Source organism: Ursus arctos, chromosome X (assembly GCF_023065955.2).
Source record: "Ursus arctos isolate Adak ecotype North America chromosome X, UrsArc2.0, whole genome shotgun sequence".
NCBI classification, from domain to species: domain Eukaryota; kingdom Metazoa; phylum Chordata; class Mammalia; order Carnivora; family Ursidae; genus Ursus; species Ursus arctos.
The window spans coordinates 77396133-77416055 of record NC_079873.1 but is presented as its reverse complement, the minus strand read 5'-3'; the positions used below and the strand labels follow the sequence as shown (position 1 = coordinate 77416055).

At 35.7% G+C, this 19923-nt stretch overlaps 1 pseudogene; it reads left to right on the top strand.

Moving 5' to 3' along the window:
* The first annotated feature begins 17771 nt into the window (after positions 1 to 17771).
* LOC113244340 (60S ribosomal protein L6-like) lies at positions 17772 to 18620 on the top strand (annotated as a pseudogene).
* The last annotated feature ends 1303 nt before the right edge of the window (positions 18621 to 19923 follow it).

The window sequence follows — 19923 nt, the reverse complement described above, 5'->3', positions numbered from 1 at the left end:
CAGTTTAGGGGTGGAAATTGACCATCTAATCCAAGGCTTCAGGTTTTCTATAAAATGACTGACATATCAAACAATATCTAAATCTATTTCTGGGTTGCTAATAGCATCTCATACTTTTCAGCTTCATGCCTCTTTGAATTTTTCTTTGTGTATTATCTTCTGTTCTGACCGATCAGTCTTTTTTCTGAATTCCTTATTTATTTCATGTGCTTATTCACAGAGTGTATTTTTTTTCATTGATCATAGCATCAAAGAAAGTTGGGACTAAAATGAACTTAGAGATTTTCTGCTGCAACCATTATTTTTGCAGATAGGAAAATGAAGTCCAGAGTCATGAAACAGCTTGCCTGCAGTAACACAGCTAGTTAGTGACCCAGCTAGTACCAGCACCTGGCTTTTTTGATACTTTTTCCAGGGTTCTTCCCACTATAGAAGGGATTGTTATCCCCAGAGAAGACAAACTAATGATTTTTCAAATGTTCTTCAAGTAGGACAAAGTCTGGTGTGCAAAAGGAAGAACTGAAGGAAAATAGTGAGTTTCTTTTTAAGTTGAGTCTGTTAAAAAGATTTAACTTTCAACCACTATATTAGTTTTCATTTTTTCCCTCTCTTCTCTGCCAGAAACAATAAAATGACTGCTGTGGCACTGAAACCACGGCAAGTTATTATACTTAAATCTGAGTTTAAATGATTTACAATTGAGTAGGAAGACTGTCTGGTGTACTGGGTTTACCAGGCTATTTCTGAATGCCACAGACCAGCCATGTGACCCTCATCAAATCATGAGGCTCTGTCTCTCAGTTTCTTCATTTTACAGGGAGGATTCTACTCAGAGTGCTTAGACAGAGACCAATGAGAAAGCAGTTGCTTAAAAAAAGAAGTTACTTACATTCAAGTGGTATCAGCTCTGGGTAACTTAGTGACTGCCTTTTACAAATGATAAGAAAGGTTAATGGACTCTTCACTGCCTCATACTGTGGCTTGATTAATATTCACTTTTGAAAACTTAAAAACATCCCCAAGATAAATAGAATATCATATTTTAAAATGGGAGAAAAATCTGGAGTAAGAGAAGATGTTTTTCTTCCTACTGATTTTTTTTTCTAAATAAGCCTATTGGGTTTTACTGAAAGATTCATTAGAAAGTGAACATGAGAGAGACAGGAAAAGAAAGAGATCATTCAAAGAGAATTTGACAAAAAAACAACAACTGTAGAGAGAAAAAAAAACCCTCAGAGAGACATGGTAAAGTCAAGCAATTTGGGTGAAAAGAACATGTGATGTTGTGTAGTAGTAGGTGCCAAAGAGGATGGGGGTGGAAAATAGCATGTGCTTGGCCAAAGAGCTTTAATTTTTTTTTTTTAACTGAGAACGGTAGGAGATAAAGGGGCAGTCTCCAAGGTGCTCTGGAAAATCAATCACAAACATCATCTAGAAGCAGCTGACTTAATTCATTCTATTCCTATTACAATAAATCTGACTGGCATATAAAATTCATGTGCCTGGAAATACTAGCCTGAAAAATTACTTTTGGGCTCTTGCTTGAATTTTTATGTTAACAAAGAAAACTAGGAATCCACCAAAGAATCTAACTATTTCCTTCTCCAGAGAATATTTCAATGTCCAGATCTAGTCTATTGTGTAGAGAGTAATTAACTACATAAAATAATTTGTAAATTTTGGTTATCCAAACTGAGAAGGCTGACTTTTTTATATGAAGATACAGAACTTCCACTAGGATAGGTATTTGGAGTATTTTTTCTCATACTGGGAGTGGTTTTGTACTGACCCATCTGTACTTTCTAAATCTGCCTCCCTCATGTTCAGTGCTAAAAGGCTGGCCAGGGAACAGAATAAATTGAATGGCCCACCCAGGGTTTGGGCCCATGACTGGGGCCTTATTAGCATCGTGGCTCAGACAACTGATTCTAATGAAAATTCCACTGAAGTGGCTGTAATGGATTCCCAAGCCTTAAATTAGAGCTACTGAAAAAAAGCAGTATCTTTCACAGCATAAGGTTACTATCCCATTGATGAAAAGCAAATCAGAATGGTCATTCTCTTTTATGCGTTTTGCTGGGCATTTAGTGGACTCTAGAGACATATATCCCTCAATTCTGGAAAATTTTCTTGAACTATATATTTGAAAATTTCATCCCTATGTTTTCTCTTTCTGAACTCTGATTAGGTGAATATTAGACCCCCAGATCAAATTTTATTATCTTTTCTCTCCCATTTTTTATATCTTTATTTTTTGGTTTAGCCTTTAAAAAAAAACAACTTAATTTTTTAGAAAATTTTTGCTGTAGGTTTACAGGAAAAGTGAGTGGAAGGTACAATGATTACACTGTCCTCACATATGCATAACCTCCCCTACTCTCAAAATCCTGCACCAGAGCAGTACATTTGTTACAATTGATGAGCCTATATGGATATATAATAATAATCCAAAGTCTATAGTTTACATTAAGATTCATGCTTGATGTTGTACATACTATCGGTTTTGACAAATGTATAGTGACATGTATTCACCATTATACTATCATACAAAACACTTTTACTGCCCTAAAAATCCTCTCTGCTGCACCTGTTCATCCCTCCCTCCCTGCTAACTGTGGCAACAACTGATCCTTTTACTATCTCCATAGTTTTGCTTTTCCCAGAGAGTCATATAGTTGGAATCATATAATGTAGCATTTTCAGATTGGCTTCTTTCACTTAACAATATGCATTTAAGGGGAACCTGGGTGGCTCAGTTGGTTAAGCATCTGCCTTCAGCTTAGGTCATGATCCCAGAGTCCTGGGATCGAGTCCATAATCGGACTCCCTTCTCAGCCAGGAGTCTGCTTCTCCCTCTCCCTCTGTCCCTCCTCTCCACTTGTGCTCTCTCTCTCTCTCAAATAAATAAATAAAATTTTAAAAAATATGCATTTAAGATACTTTCATGTCTTTTCATGGCTTAATGACTCATTTTAACTTAGTGCCCAATAATATTACATTGTATGGATGTACCACAGTTTATTTATACAATGACCTATTGAAGAACATCTTAGTTGCTTCCATGTTTTGGCAATCATGAGTAAAGCTGCTATTAACATCTGTGTACAGATTTTTTTATGGACATAAGTTTTCAACTCTGTTGGGTAAATATCTAAAAATGCAATTGCCAGATTATATGTAAGAGTATGTTTAGTTTTGTAAAAAACTGCCAAAATGTCTTCCAAAGTAGCTATACCATTTTGCATTCCCACCAGCAATGAATGAGTGCTCCCGTTACTCCACATCCCGGTCAGCGTTTGGTGTTATCTGTGTTCTGGATTTTGGTCATTCTATTAGGTGTGTAGTCATATCTCATTGTTGTTTTTAATTTCTCTTACTTTAGTGACATATCACGTGGAACATCTTTTCATATGCTTATTTACTATTTGTATATCTTCTTTGGTGAGGTCTGTTTAGGTCTTTGGCCCATTTTTAAATTGGGTTGTTTATTTTCTTATAGTTGAATTTTAAGAGTTCTTTGTGTATTTTGGATAACAGTCTTTTATCAGATATGTATTTTGCAAATATTTTGTCCCAGTCTGTGGTTTGTCTCCTCATTTTTCTGACAATGTCTTTCACATAGCAGATTTCCATTTTAATAAAATCCAGCTTTTCAAGTATTTCTTTCATGGATCATGCTTTGGAGTTTTAACTGAAAAGGCATTACCATACCCAAGTTTGTCTAAGTTTCTTCTTATGCTATCTTCCAGGATTTTTACAGCTTTTTACTTTACATGTAGATCTATTGTCTACATTTAAGTTAAATTTTGTGAAGGTTGTGAGGTCTGTGTCTAGATTTTTTTTTTGTATATGGATGCCCAGTTATTCTAGTGCCATCTGTTGAGGACATTATCTTTGCTCCATTGCATTGCTTTTGCTCCTTTGCCAAAGATCAGTTGACTATATTTATCTGGGTCCATTTGTGCCTATTCTGTTCCAGTGATCTATTTGTCTATTCTTTCACCAATACCACATTGTCTTAATGACTGTAGCTTTATTAGTAAGTCTTGAAGTTGCACAGTGTTAGTCCTTCAACTTTGTTGTCCTTCAATATTGTGTTGGCCATTCTGAGTCTTTTGTTTCTCTGTATAAACTTTGGAATCAGTTTGTCAATATCCACAAAACAGTGTCCTGGGATTTTGACTGGGATTACATTGTATTTATAGATAAAGATGGGAAAAACTGATATCTTGGTAGTATTGAATCTTCCTATACATACACATGGAATATCCCTCCATTTATTTAGTTCTTTATTGACTTCTTTCATCAGAGTTTTGTAGTTTTCCTCATGTAGATCTTGTGCATATTTGATTAGATTTATACCTAGGTATTTCATTTTTTAGATGCTTGTGTAAGTATGTTTTTAATTTCAAATTCCACTTGTTCATTGATGGTATATAGGAAAGTGATTGACTTTTGTATATTAACCTTATATCTTGCATCCTTGCTATCATTACTTATTAATTCCAGGAATTTTTTTGGTCAATTTTTTGGATTTCTTATGTAGACAGTAATGTCATTTGTAAACAATGGCAGTTTTATTTCTTCCTTTCCCATCAGTATACCTTTTATATCCTCGTCTTGTCTTATTACAGTAACTAGAACTTCCAGTACAATGTTGAAAAAGAATGGTGAGAGGTGACATCCTTGCCTTGCTCCTGATCCTAGTGGAAAAGCTTCTAGTTTCTCGCCATTAAGTATGTTGTTAGCTGTAGGCTTTTTATAGATGTTTTTGTTGAATTGCCCTCAATTTCTTGTTTTCTGAGAGTTGTTGTCATGAGTGGTTGTTGGATGTGGTCAAATGTTCTTCTGCATTTATTGATACAGTTTGATTTTTCTTTTTCAGCCTGTTGCTGTGATGGATTACATGAATTGATTTTTGAATGTTGAACCAGCCTTGTATACCTGGGGTAAATCCCACTTGGTCATTGTGTAAAATCCTACTTATACATTGCCAAATCACATGGAACATCTTTTCATATGCTTATTTACATTGGATTCAACTTGTTAATATTTTGATGAAGAGTTTTACAACTATGTTCATGAGAGATATTGGTCTGTATTTTTTTTCTTGGAATGTCTTTGTCTGGTTTCTGCATTAAGATGTTGCAGACCTCTAAAATGAGTTAAGACATATTCCTTCTGCTTCTATCTTCTGGAAAAGATCATAGAGAATTGGTATGACTTCTTCCTTTAATGTTTGATAGAATTCACCAGTGAGCTCATCTGGGCCTGGTGCCTTCTGATTTGGAATTTTATGAATTATTAATTCAATTTCTTTAATAGATATATGGTGATCCAATCTGGCTATTTTTTCTTGTGTAACTTTTAGCTATTTTGATTTTAAAAAAGATCTTATTTATTTATTCATGAGAGACAGAGAGGCAGAGGCAAGGCAGGCTCCCCATGGAACAGGGAGTCCGAATGGGGACTCGATCTTAGGATTCCGGGATCACGACCTGAGCTGAAGGCAGATGCTTAACTGACTGAGCCACCCAGGTTCCCTGGCTATTTTGCTTTTTAAAAGGAAGTTTCCCTCTACTTTATTTTCCAATATTTTGATTAAATTGTCTATCTTTTAAAAAAATTCATATTTTTGTTATTTACTATTTTTCCATAGAATCCTACTCTTAATCTATGAATTCAAATATTTAAATTCTCTGAGGATATCAATTTTAGCTTTAAAAAGACTTTTTTCTAATGGAAAAGAATCACTTGGAAAACCTCTCTCTCTCCCTCTCCCTGTCTCTCCCCCCTCTCTCCCTCCTCCCCTTTCTCTTTTTCTCTCTCTCCCTCTCTCTCGCTCTCTCTCCACACACACACACACACACACACACACACACAGAATGAGAAAGACATAAAGAAAGAGAGAGAGAGAATAAGAATTCAATAGAATGGTAGACTATAAAGTTAATTTACAGGATGATATCTTTACTACATACAAGCAATCCATTAGAAGATACAATGGAATATATCCTTTTTTGCAACAGCAACAAAAAAGACAAAATGCTTAGCAAAAAATGTACAAAGCATATGAGGAAAACATGATTGAAAGACAAAAGTGTATCTCAACAAATGGGAAGATATACTCTTTCTGTGGGTAGGGAAAATTCACATTGTAAAGATATTAATTCTTTTTAAGTTAATTTATAAATGTAATGCAATCCTAACAAAATGTCAATAATATTTTTCTCTTGAAGGGAATTCTAAAATTCATATGGAAAATAAGCTGGTAAAAATAATTGAGACTCTTTGAAAAATAAAAATAAAAAATTGAAGCATACTATAAAGCCTCAAAAGTTAAAAAAGTGCAGTATTGGTGACTGAATAGGTGGTACAGAAATAGTCCAGAAATAGACTAAAATAGATATGGGAATTTACTATAGAGCATCTCATCATTGTGATATAAATGGAATTTTTAATAAATCATGCTGGAAAAAGATAAAGTTGGATTCATATCTCATGCCACGTATCAGGCTAAACTCCAAATGTATCAATGATTTAAATTTAAAGAGAAATGAAACTACAAAAGTACCAAAAGAGAACATGGATGAATTCCTTTATAATCTTGGAGTGGGAGAAGGCCTTTTTAACTATGACTCAAAATCCGGAAGACATTTTTAAAAAAGATTGAGAAATTTGACTACATTAAAAAAACACTTCTTTATTGGAAAAATCATTGTAAGCAAAGTAAAAAAATAAGAAAAACTAAGAAAATATTTCAATTCATATCACAGAAAAAGAACTTCTCTTTCATAGAAATTGGAAAAGAAAAAGACAAACAATTCTACAAAATATGGTCATAAGACATGAATAGACATTTAAAGAAATACAAAGATCCCTTAAAAATATAAAAATATACCCAACTTCATTCATAGAGATATTAAAATAAAATCTTTTCTGAAACACCAACCCTTGACTATTTGGGGGGTCTCTTGAGATACCATATAAATTTTAAAATGCATATTTTTATTTCTGAAAAAATGTCATTGATATTTTCATAGGGATTGCATAGAATCTGTAAATCATTTTGAGTAGTATTGACATATTAAAATATTAAGTCTTCCAACCCATGAACACAGATGTCTGTCAATTAATTTGTGTTTCTTTGATTTCGTTCCACATCATTTTGTAGTTGTCAGTTGTAGAAGTCTTTCACCTCCTTGGTTGCGTTTATTCCTAATTATTTTATTCTTTTTCATGCTACTGTAAATGGGATTGTTTTCATATACTTTTCAGATTGTTTGTTAGTGTATAGAAAAGCAACTGATTTTTTGTATGTTGATTTTATATCCTGCAACTTTGCTAAATTCATTTATCCTTACAGATTTCTAGCTAAGTGGCCTTTAGCATGTTAATCTTCTGTGCCTCAGTTTTGTCATCTGTAAAATGAGAATAACAATAGTATTTAATTCATAGGCTTACCGTGAGTCTTATATGAGGTAATCCATATAAGCACTTAGTACAACATCTGGCTTCTAGTACTCACTCAGTAAATGTTTAATATTATACATTTTAAGTTGTATAGAAAAAATATAAGTAGGACATAAATCTATATTTTCACAAGTATTGCTTAAGATGAGGCAACGTAAAGAAACTTAATTGATTTAAACAAAAATCTTAAGTGAATTAGAGTATAGGTTGTAACAGGACATGGCAAAAATTGGGAATGTGGTAGATGGTCAGTTTGGAAAGCCATAGTCCATCCCAAAGATCCCTACCTCCTGAAAGCAATAAACTGTGAAGCTTTAAAATCAGCTTCCTCCCTTCCTTATTAATGTTTCAACCACCTTAGTGCTAAGGGTTTTTAAAAGATTTCATTATTTATTTATTTGAGAGAGAGAGAAAGTGAGCGAGAGTGAGAGCAAGCATGAGCCAGTGGGGAGAGGGAGAGGGAGAAGGAGAAGCAAGCTCTCTGCCAAGCAAGGAACCTGATGCAGGGCTCAATCCCAGGACCCCGGGATCATGACATGAGCAGATGGCAGACACTTAATGGACTAAGTTACCCAGGTGCCCCAAAGAAAAGTGCTAAGTTTTTAACAGAGCTTCTTTTCCCTCAATCATTTGATATAAGAGCTAGCTTACTAGAAAATGCATTTGAGCTGAGAATAAAGATAGAAACCCATGAGTGTAACTGCCTCCATACTACCACCCACAACACAAAGAGAGAGAGAGAGAGATTGAGAGAGAGAGAGAGAGGTGCCTACACTGAGAGGGAGAAGCATTTTGCTCCCCTGATGTTTGATGTAGACAATGTTGAGGCTTTTAAAGTACCCTGAGACTCCAGACTGGATTAGTATAAGAAAGTGGGATAGGGTCAAGGCTTCAAGTAAAAACAGTAAGAATGAGGCAGGAGTGGGGACTATGATGTTCAGAGAGTAGATAGAGATGAGTGACATACAGAAAGGGGAGGTGGGGGGTAAAAAAAAATCTGTCCTTAATTACTTTTAATTATTTGTTCCTGGAGAGTTTTAAGTGTGTCTGAATAGTTGGGACCTGTTCTATAATTATGATGTTAAAGGGCCTATCTCATCACTAATGTGAATTTCTGCTATCCTGCCCAACACACTCCTGACTACTGGATGTCATCTTTTGAAAGTACCTGAGTTTTGTGCCTCATAACTTTATGCTAGTGCAATTCTCCTAAACTGAGTTATTTATGAACCACAGTTGAAACTTTTGCCATATATGCCTACCATCTACACAGAAATAATTAACATTTCTTTTAACTTAATTTTAAATCAGTTCACCTTGAAAAATTTAGCTTTGTCTTAAGCCACAATAGTCTATGAAAACTTTGGCTTAATCAATTGGTTATATTTTTTCCAATACATATTAAAATAAATGTGTAAGCATCATTCACAAATCACCTACAACCATCTAGTGTACTATCAGTGGTATGGTTATCACCCTTAGGAAATACTGTGTTAGTGGGATATATACTAGGGGATCAAAGGAAGCCTGATATAGTGGTTTGCTACCTAATCACAGGGAGTTCTGATTATCTGGGAGAAACTGGTATCAGAAAGAGGCACTTAAAGTAAATGTATATGAAGTAAGGGACATTTCATGATGAATAGTGGAAAAATAAAAGGTTTTATTGGGATTTTAGTTTAAATGTGAAACAAACAATTATGAAAAGAAGTTCATCTTACATTTAACTTAATTCAGATTCAAATTCAACTATTTTCTAGTTCTTAAAACAAAAAAATGATTTTTTCCTTTTTAGGGTATAATTTTCTGACAAATTTATGTGATAGTATTATCATAATACCCTTCACTTCACATTTGACTTTCATTAAAGGATCATTTTTGCAAAAAATGCAGTTTGAGAGCTGCATCATTTTTTCCAGGGAACTCTCTTAAGCTTTTATTATTCAAATAATTCTCTTTTGAAATGTCAATGCTATCATCAACCGTGTCCATTTTCTCCTCTTCAATTGTTAACTGATCTAACTTTGCCAGGTCATCATTTGCCAATGACTTTGTGAGTTATTTGAGTGGTTCACCAACATCTTTTATCTATTTCATATTTCTACATCTTTTGCAAATTTTTCAATTTCACTTCGAAATTTGCACTGTGCATTGTTGGATATTTATAGTAAATAAACACCATTGCTGCAATCGTCAGGGATAGACACTAAAACTAGTCAAGAAGGATGTTTAAATGGGACTTAATTTTACTATGGTTAGTTCATTTTTTGTGTGTTATGGCAACTTTGGTCCCTACTGTGTAGCTCTGATAATGAATACTTGGAGAAAAATAAGATGTCCCAATAATTTCCATCTTTATTTAATTAGGACTTTTTTACTATAGGCAACAATGATTTCAGTACCCCAGTGGTATCGATGACATTTTTCAACCAGTGGAAGTCAATATTGTGATTTTAATAAATACAAGAAAGAAACCTTGTAATATCAGTGAACCAGATTGACCAAAGACTTCAACTTGAACTGAACCAGACCGTGCGCCACTCAGAACCATTGCAAACTGGGCTTGCAATGATTGATTAATAAAGAAAAGGCATTCAGGAAAGCACTGTAAGGTTGTTATATAAGGCTGTACAATGTGTCAAGGACTGTGAAGGGTCTGAGACTTTACTTGCATGCTATTTTCATGGATACTTGCAGAAGATAAGAAAGTCCTGGGTCAGAGACAAAGGACATCACTACTCATTGCACAGCAAGCAGCATGAACTTCCTGTTCATATCAGATTTCCCTTGTCATGCCTATCCCTCCCTTCCCACGGACTGATGTAGAGGGGCCTGGATTGAAGCTGTGAACACGGTGGGTTTGCATCACAGCTGAGGAATCCTGCATTTAGGGAACTTGATTCTTTTATAATGGCCTGTACATTGACCTATTCAACTTTTGCCCTAGATGGAAACATTATTTTTATTATACTAGAGGTTTTAATCCCCTTCTCTTCACCCCTGTTGGTGAGTGAGGGAGTCATATTCTAGGGTTATGGGATGGCCAAACACATGACACATGACACTGGACAGATGAGATCCACAGCAGTTTATTAGTCATATATACTCACAGTCCAAAGGGAAAGAATACCACATGCCTTGCAGGGCACAAGGAGTTGCACACAGGAACAGAGTTAACAAACAGAGGCTGTGGAAAGCAAGTTTTGTAGTATCTACAGGTTGAAGTGCCCCTTGGTTCCTGTGGAAAGATGTGATTGGTTTGTTTTAATAATTCTTCAGGATGGCAGAGAACTGAAACCCACTATGCAAGGATAAGCAGGAACTGTGTTTTGTCCCCTTGATAAAGAGGGTCGTATGGCTAGGGGAGCTTATCTATGTGAGCAGAGTGGGAGGAAAACTTACACTATACTGGACAATAAACAAATCCACCCTTTACTTCAGAAGAAGACACTATTTCTATCTTTCATGGATGTTTGCTTTATAAACATTCTTGAAAATACAGTCAGAGCCTCTGCTTGCAAGACATGCAGAAATGGATAATCATCTCCCAATATAATGCTGAAAGGATTGAAGAACAAGTAGATTTTGATTATGATAGTAATAAAAGTAGGATCAGAAGAAATAAAAACATCTGATCAATCAAAGTCAATAATTTTAACAGCTCCCATTATGGGGGATGAGGCAAACTATACGAATAAACTTTCTCCATTGTATAAAAAGCTAGAGTAAAATTGCTGTGGAAGGCAAACCCAAATCTCTGTATTCTAACTATTTGACTGTCAACATGTGCTTTTTTATTTTAAAAAAGATTGTATTTATTTATTTGAGGGAGAAAGAGATAGAGAGAGCATGAGCTGTGGGCAGGGAGAGGGAGAAGCAGACTTCCCACTGAGCAGGAACCCAGGACAGGGCTGGATCCCAGGACCCAGGGATAATGGCCTGAGTGGAAGGCAGATGCTTAACAGACTGAGCCACCCAGGTGCCCCTCAACAGGTGTTTTTAACCATTCCAGGGCTAATACAGTAACCCTAACTTTTTAGTTAGTCAAATAAAATCTTAACTCTGGAAAAATAATAAGAAAAACAAATCAGAAACAAAATCAGAAATAAGACATAAGAAAATTCTCTGTTATTTTCTCTAAAGCATGAGAACACAACACGATAACCCCCATCAAATTTCCATTCCTAGCTCAAATACTACCTATTTTGAGAAGTCTTTCTCATTTTTGTATCTGAAATTAATCTTGCCATCTTCTGTAAATTAAAAGGATTTTGTTTATAACATCTATTATAACAGCTATTACATTCCCTTGTACTACAAGTTTTCTTATATCTTTTACCAGATATGGTTTCTGCCTCCAATCTCGTCAATAAATTTCCATTTCCAAAATGGATTTTTTTTCTTCACTTTTAAATGTATTTTTTTCATTTTTGTGTCTCTCATAGTTCTCTGTAGGAAGTAGATGCTCAATAAATTCTTGTTGACTATATTTGGACAAAATAAACAGAAATATTGGTATCCTATGTGTCTGTAGCACTTTTAAAACTTGTTAAACTCTGTTGTATTAAGGATTTCATTTGATTCTCACAGCATCTTTGTTAACAAAGGAGGGCTAGCTTTGTTAACCTCATTCGACAGATGAGGAACCTGAGGCACAGAGAAGGCAAATGAGTTGCTCAAAGTAAAATATCTTTTTGGGAATATAAATCAATGTAGCTATTATGTAATTTCAGCATGTTTATTTCTTACCTTTCTTCCTTCCTTTTTCCTTTCCTTCCTTCTTCTCTATCTAGAATCTTAAAAATATTCTTACTTTTGACTCAGTGAGTCCATGATAGAAATCTACCCTAAGGAAGTAATCTGAGAGTAGTTTTTGTGGAGGGATACTCATCACAATGTTACTTATAATAATGAAAATGTGAAAGCAGCTTAAAATACCCAACTAGAGGGAAGTAGTCAAGTACATATGATACAGCTATACAATAGAATATTTTATTTTTAATAATTTGATGTATTTATTTTAAGATTGTTTTTCTCTTCATATGTATATATGGTTAAAAATAGTAACTCAGTGTTGTGCCAGCATGGGACAGAAATATAGGTCAATGGAAGAGAATTGAGAGTCCATACAAGTACCTTAATATTTATGATCAATTGATGTTTGACAAGGGAGCCATGACAATTTTCTGGTAAACAATAGTCTTTTCAACCAATAGTGCTAAACAACTAGATATCCACACACAAAAGAATGAACTTGGACCCCCTACATTACACCATTCATAAAAACAAACTCATAATGGATAATAGACTTAAATGTGGGGCGCCTGGGTAGTGCAGTCATTAAGCGTCTGCCTTCGGCTCAGGGCGTGATCCTGGCGTTCCGGGACTGAGTCCCACATCAGGCTCCTCCGCTGGGAGCCCACTTCTTCCTCTCCCACTCCCCTGCTGTGTTCCTTCTCTCACTGGCTGTCTCTTTGTCAAAATAAATAAATAAAATCTTTAAAAAATAGACTTAAATGTAAGAGCTGGAAGTATAAAAGTCTTAGAAGAAGACATAGGAGTAGATGTTCATGACCTTTGGTTAGGCAGTGTTTTGTTAGCTATGACACCAAAAGCACCAGCCATGAAAGGAAAAGACAATCCGCAGACTGGAAGAAAATACCTGTGGAGCCATATATATTACAATGAACTTATATCTAGAACATATAAAGAACTCTTAAAATTCACTGATAAAGACAAATAGCACATGTAGAAATGGCTAATAAACACATGAAAAGATATTCAACATCATTATTCAAAACAAGAAATGCAAATCAAAGCCACGAGTGGCTTCATACACAGTGGCATGGCCGTAATAAGAAAGATAGATAACAACAAGTATTGGTGAAGATGTGAAGGAATTGGAACCCTTATACATTGCTGGTATGTATCTAGAATGGTTCAGCCTCTATGGAAAACACTTTGACAGTTTTTCAAAACGTTAAACAGTTTAACCATAGGATTTAACAATTCTCCTACTTATCTACTCAAGAATGATAAAAACATATGTCCACACAAAATCTTGCACATGACCATGTTATTCATAATAGCTAATAAACGGAAAGAAGTCAAACGTCCATTAACTGATGAATGGATAAACAAATGTGGTGTATCCATGCAATGGAATATTATTCAGTAGTAAAAGGAATAAATTACTGATGATAAAAGTGTTCTAAAATTAAAATATGATGATAGTTGCACAATCTGAAACTATACCAAAACCTATAGAACTGTACTTCAAATGGGTGAATTTTAAGGTATGTAAATTACATCTTATTAAAGCTGTTAATGATAGCATCATATGTGTTTTCTATAAATCACTTTATTCAATTATCAGTTTATTGTTGATATATTTCATGTTAATAAATATATTTCTACAACATTTAAAAAATCTTTATTCCCTACTAATTACAGAAGTAATGCATGTTCATTGGGAAAAAAATCTCAAAGAATACAGAAATGTCAAACACAGAAAATCAAATTTTTCACATAGTCTTATTATTTCCTTAGAATTCTATTAATAGTTAATACAACAATGTACTTAATGGCTGCTTAGTATTCTGTTGTATGGCTGTACCATAATTTACTGAGTTAATTCCATGTTATGTTTATTTAGCAATGAATTGGAAACAGTCTCTAATAAATCACCCTGCTATGAACATCTTTGTGCATACATGGTGGTTCAATTGCCAAATTATCTTGTTAGAATAAAGTCCTACAAGTGTTTTTGCTGGTTAAAGTGTATGTGTATTTTTAAGATTTTAAAATTATATGCTGCTTAATTTTACCCCCCAAAATTATACTGATTTGCACCTTAATCAGTGATGTTTGTGGAATATCTTCTCTCTCATATCTTTTTCCAGCCTTGGTTATTATTTTTTTCTTAAAATATTTTTCTTAGTTTGGTAGGTGAAAATGGTGTGTTATTTAATTTGAAATTATTTTTGATTACTAGTTATTTTGAACACTTTTTTTCATGATCCTTTGGCCATTTGTATCCTTTTATGAATTGTCTGTTTAACCTTTTGCTCACTTAAAAAATGGAAGTGTTACTTTTTCTTTAAGATTATATCCAATAAAACAATATGCAGCCAATAAAAATGTTTTATGAAGAATTTTAATTCTTCTTTTCAATGTTAAATAAAAAACAGGATAGAGTATTGTATGTATTTTATCAGCTCAATTATATAAAATATACTATGCATTGGGACATACTAAAAAAATGAAATCATCTGTAGATGGTAGGTTTAGATATTTTTCATTTTCTTTAAACCTTGAATTTTCCCTATTTTCTACAATGAGCATATATCACTTTGATAATTAAAGAAAATGTTTTTCTTTTTTCTTTCAAAGCACAGAGCTAGTTTGTGGCAGAACCAGGGCCAAACTCTTCATGCCCCCCTGCCCTTTGCCTTGTGCGTCTAGAAAGGTGTGGTAGAGGTAGAGGGAGAACCAAGGGAAGGGAAGGAGAGCTAAGAGTTTCACGGAAAGTGTCAAAGGAAGATAATCTTATTCTTGGGAGATGCATGTTAAAACACCTAGAGTTCAAGTGTAATGATATCTGCAACTTAGAAAATGTATGTTGAAGTATTTAGAGTGTCATAATGTCTGGAGAGAAACGGGGCAAGGGGAGAAGTTGATAGAGGAAGGGAGAAGGGGGGAGAAGGAAGGAAGGATGATGAAAATGTAGTGAAATGTTAATCTGTGGAGCTAGTTAAAAGCTATGTGGCTGCTCATTGTAGTATTCTTTCAACTTTATGTATTTTTATATTTTGAAGTTTTTCAAAATAAAGAACTTGGGGAAATTGTGAGGGAAAAAAAAGTAGAAAGTAATTACCTTGTAAATGTTTCAGAGAAATAAGTTAGGATGAGCCCTGTGAAGAGGCATTTGAATCTAGGGACCAGCAGACCGCAGGAAATCTTAAAGAAATAATGATTTCAGAAGGGTTGAGTGGGGGAGGGGACAAAGTCAGATTACAAAGGTTGGCAAATTGAGTGAGAGGTAAAGCAGTAGAGTCTATGGTTGGAACTGCAATTCTGAGAATTTGGGCAATGGAGAAAAGAGAGATGTGAGCCTGGCTTGAGAAGCAATAGATTTTTGGAAATGTCTAACATCGTTATTAATTTTCACTTTGTATAGATATTTATTAATATATAACCTTCTCTCTCCCCTCAACACATAGGCCTTTCCTGATGTATTAAATGATGAATTAGGGAACCAATAAAAAGAAGTAAAAGAATAATATGCACAATGCTACCATCTAGAGTATCCACTGAAAATTACACCCAATGTTTGCTATTAAAATTCAGGTGACTTGCTCAAGAGGCTAGTTGAGAGCCTCTGGGTTCATCGTGTATTTATGTGTTTGCTGCTTTGTGTAAGACATGTAGGAGGATGAGAAATATTCTCAGTGTAGTCCAGTGTTTGTGGACTGATATTTTGATCTCTGAGTGAAACATATAAAATTTCTATGAGGTCTTAAAATTTGATTTCAAACTGGGAGAGATATTTTGGCAATGCTTTACCTCAATAGTGTTTTGGAAATGAAATGAAAACATTTCAAAGGAGGAGGTCAAAGACAACCCTAAGTTCCAGAATTAAGGGGGTTATTGTGTTTAGCTGGGAGAAAGTTGAAATTACACTTGAAGTTTCTTTTATTCTTCAGAAGGCTTCATCAATCTTTTCAGCTAGTCTGAAGCCAAGTGTTGCTGGATAATGGTGAAGGTGCACATATGGGAATGTACTCTTGAGGAATGGTAGACAGAGTAATTTAGGGTAGGCAGGCATGGGCTCTTGACGTGTGTGTAGGATTTCACCAAAGATGTGGGTGGACAGCAAAAGTTCCAGGCAGAGGGAACACTGACAATACAAAGACACAAATGGACAAGGCACATTTAGAGAACAGAGATGAGTCCTAGAGTAGAGCTATACTCTAACCTAGAGTAGAGATCAGGCTACAGTATGAAATGCATTAGAGAAAAGAGTGGGAGAGAAGGTGGGAAAGGAGGTGGATTGGCACGTATATGCCTCTCTTCTCTCCCTTCAACCAGAGGATTTACTCCTAAGAATATGGTGTGTGTAGGAGGGTGTGCTCTTGTTTTTTGTTCCTCTCTAAGGGCCTGATACTTGGCTGGGTACACGGTAAGGGTGCACTTATATCTCCTAAGAGTTTGCCTGTCAGAACTAGGAAATGAGGGTGGATGCTGAGATTTAGCTACTAGAAACATGGTTCTGATGCTTGAAATTGGGCAAGTCAAACTCCCAGCTAACAACCAGAGCAGCACTTCTCAGGCTTTAATATGAATCACCTAAGGATCTTGTTTACCTGCAGATTCTGACTCCATTCAGCTCGCTGAGGTGGGGCCTGTGAGCTTGCATTTCTAATAACCTCCCAACGATGTCTATGTTGCTAGTCTGGGGACCAAACATTGAATAGCAAGGATTTGAAGGCTTGCTACCCCCAATTCTTTGACCTTTGCAGACTCCAGGCTCCTAAATGACTGGGCACAACTAAGGGTTCTTCACTTAGTATAGCTGATGGAAAAGCTCAAATTTAAAGTACCTTGTGAAGATTTTCTGCCACTAGAATTGTTGAGGTATATTTGTACTGATGGCATCTACTCCATGCCATTAAAATTTTTTTTTTCTAGATGAGTAAGGTTCTGGGGCACCTGGGTGGCTCAGTCAGTTAAGCGTTTGACTCTTGGTTTCCACTCAGTTCATGATCTCAGGGTCGTGAGATTGAGTCCTGCGTTGGGCTCCATGCTCAGTGGGGAGTCTGCTAGAGATTCTCTCTCTCCCTCTCCCTCTGACCCTCCCCCCTGCTTCCATGTGTGGGTGCTCTTTCTCTCTCTCTCAAATGAATAAATCTTTTTAAAAAATAGATGAGTATGGTTCTACCTGGTTGGACTCAGAGTGTAATCAAGTCTATTTTTGAAAAGGGTAAGCCTTCATTCTCCAAATACAGACTTACCTATTGATTGAACATCCCTTCTGTCTATATTCCATATCTGTTTCCTCCTTAATAATTACAAGCCTATGTTTCTTAAGCTAATAGCTCACACAGGCACAGTCAAACTCTAGTCACTGCTATTTTGAAAATGATTATTGTTATATAAATAAAAATGGCTGCAATAACATAAGTTGTGCTTTTTCTGAGTGCTTATTATTTTTGTTTTATTTTCCTCATCCTTTGAGCAGGCTAATGTGTACAAGCTTATTATTGATTCCTATTGAGTCTTCTTTCCCATCTTGCAAGATGGCCGGTGAAAAAGCTGAGAAGCCAGATACTAAGAAGAAGAAACCTGAAGCCAAGAAGGCTATGCTGGTGGCAAGGTTAAGGAGAGTAACCTCAAGGCTAAAGTGCCAAAGAAGGGGACGCCCCACTGCAGCAGAAACCCTGTGTAGTCAGGGGAATTGGCAAATAATCCCCATCAGCTATGTATTCCAGAAAGGCCATGTACAAGAGGAAGTATTCAACAGCTACATCCAGGGTTGAAAAGAAGAAAGAGAAGGTTCTTGCTACTGTCACAAAACCAGTTGGTTGTGACAAGAATGGCATCAGAGTAGCTAAACTTCACAAAATACCTATGTATTATCCTACTGAAGATGTGCTTTGAAAACTGTTGAGCCATGGCGAAAAACTTTTCAGTCAGCATGTGAGTAAACTTCCAACTAGCCTCACTCCTGGCCATTTTGATCATCCTCACTGGGTGCCACAAAGGCAAGATGGTGGTTTTCCTGAAGCAGCTGAGCAGTGGCTTGCTACTTGTGACTGGACATTGGCCCTCAGTTGAGTTCCTCTACGTAGAACACCCCCAAATTTTGTCAATGCCACCTCCATCACAATTGATACCAGCAATGTGAAAATCCCAAAATACCTCACTGATGCTTATTTCAAGATGGGGCTTTGTAAACTCAGACACCAGGAAGGTGAGATCTTCAACACTGAGGAGAAATATGAGATTACAGAGCAGCATAGGTTGATCAGAAAGCTGTGGATTTGCAAATTCTGCCTATAATCAAAGCTGTTCCTCAGCTTCAGGGCTAGCTCTGCTCTGTGTTTTCTCCCACAAATGGAATTTATCCTCACAAATTGGTGTTCTAAATTTCTTACAGGGAACCAAAATTTGTATAGAGCCACAAAAGGCCAAAAATAGCCAAAGCAATTCTGAAAAAGAAAAACAAAACTGGAGGCATCACAAGTCCAGACTACAAGTTGTACTACAAAGCTGTAATCATTAATACATTAATACAGTATGGTACTGGCAAAAAACACATAGATCAATGGAACAGAATAAAAAACCCAGAAATGGACCCACAACTATATGACCAACTAATCTTCAACAAAGTAGAAAAGAAGATCCAATGGGAAACAGTCACTTCAACAAATGGTGTTGGGAAAACTTGAGAGCAACATGCAGAAGACTGAAACTGAACCACTTTATTACACCATACACAGAAAGAAATTCAAAATGGATGACAGACCTAAATGTGAGACAAGAAACCATCAAAGTCCTAGAGAACAGAGGCACAAACCTCTTTGACCTCAATTGTACCAACTTCTTACTAGACACGTCTCCAGAAGCAAGGGAAACAAAAGCAAAAATGAACTATTGGGACTTCATCACGATAAAAAGCTTCTGCACAGTGAAGAAACAATCAACAAAACTAAAAGGTAGCCTATGGAATAGGAGAAGATAGTTACAAATGGTTGGTGTCCAAAATCTATAAAGAACTTATCAAACTCAACACCCAAAAAAACAAATAATCCAGCTAAGAAATGGGCAGAAGACATGAATAGACACTTTTCCAAATAAGACATCTAGATGACTAACAGACACATGAAAAGATGCTCAACATCACTCATCATCAGAGAAATACAAATTAAAACCATGATGAGATACCACCCCACACTGTCATAATGGCTAAAAATAACAACGCAAGAAACAGCAGGTGTTGGTGAGGATGTGGAGAAAGGGGAACACTTGTGAAGTGTTAGGGAATGCAAAATGGTGCAGCCACTCTGGAGAACAGTACGGAGGTTCCTCAAAATGTTCAAAATAGAACTACTGTACAATCTAGCAATTGCACTACTAGGTATTTACCGAAAGGATACAAAAATACAGATTCAAAGGAGTACATGCATCTTGATGTTTATAGCACCATTATCAGCAATAGTCAAACTGAAGAGAGCCCAAATGTCTATCAACTGATAAATGGATAATGAAGATGTGATATACACACACACACACACACACACACACACACAGGAATATTACTCAGCCAACAAAAATGAAATCTTGCCATTTGCAATGACATGGATGGAGCTAAAGTGTATTATGTTAAGTGAAGTAGTCAGAAAAAGACAAACACCATATGATCTCATTCATATGTGGAATTTAAGAAAG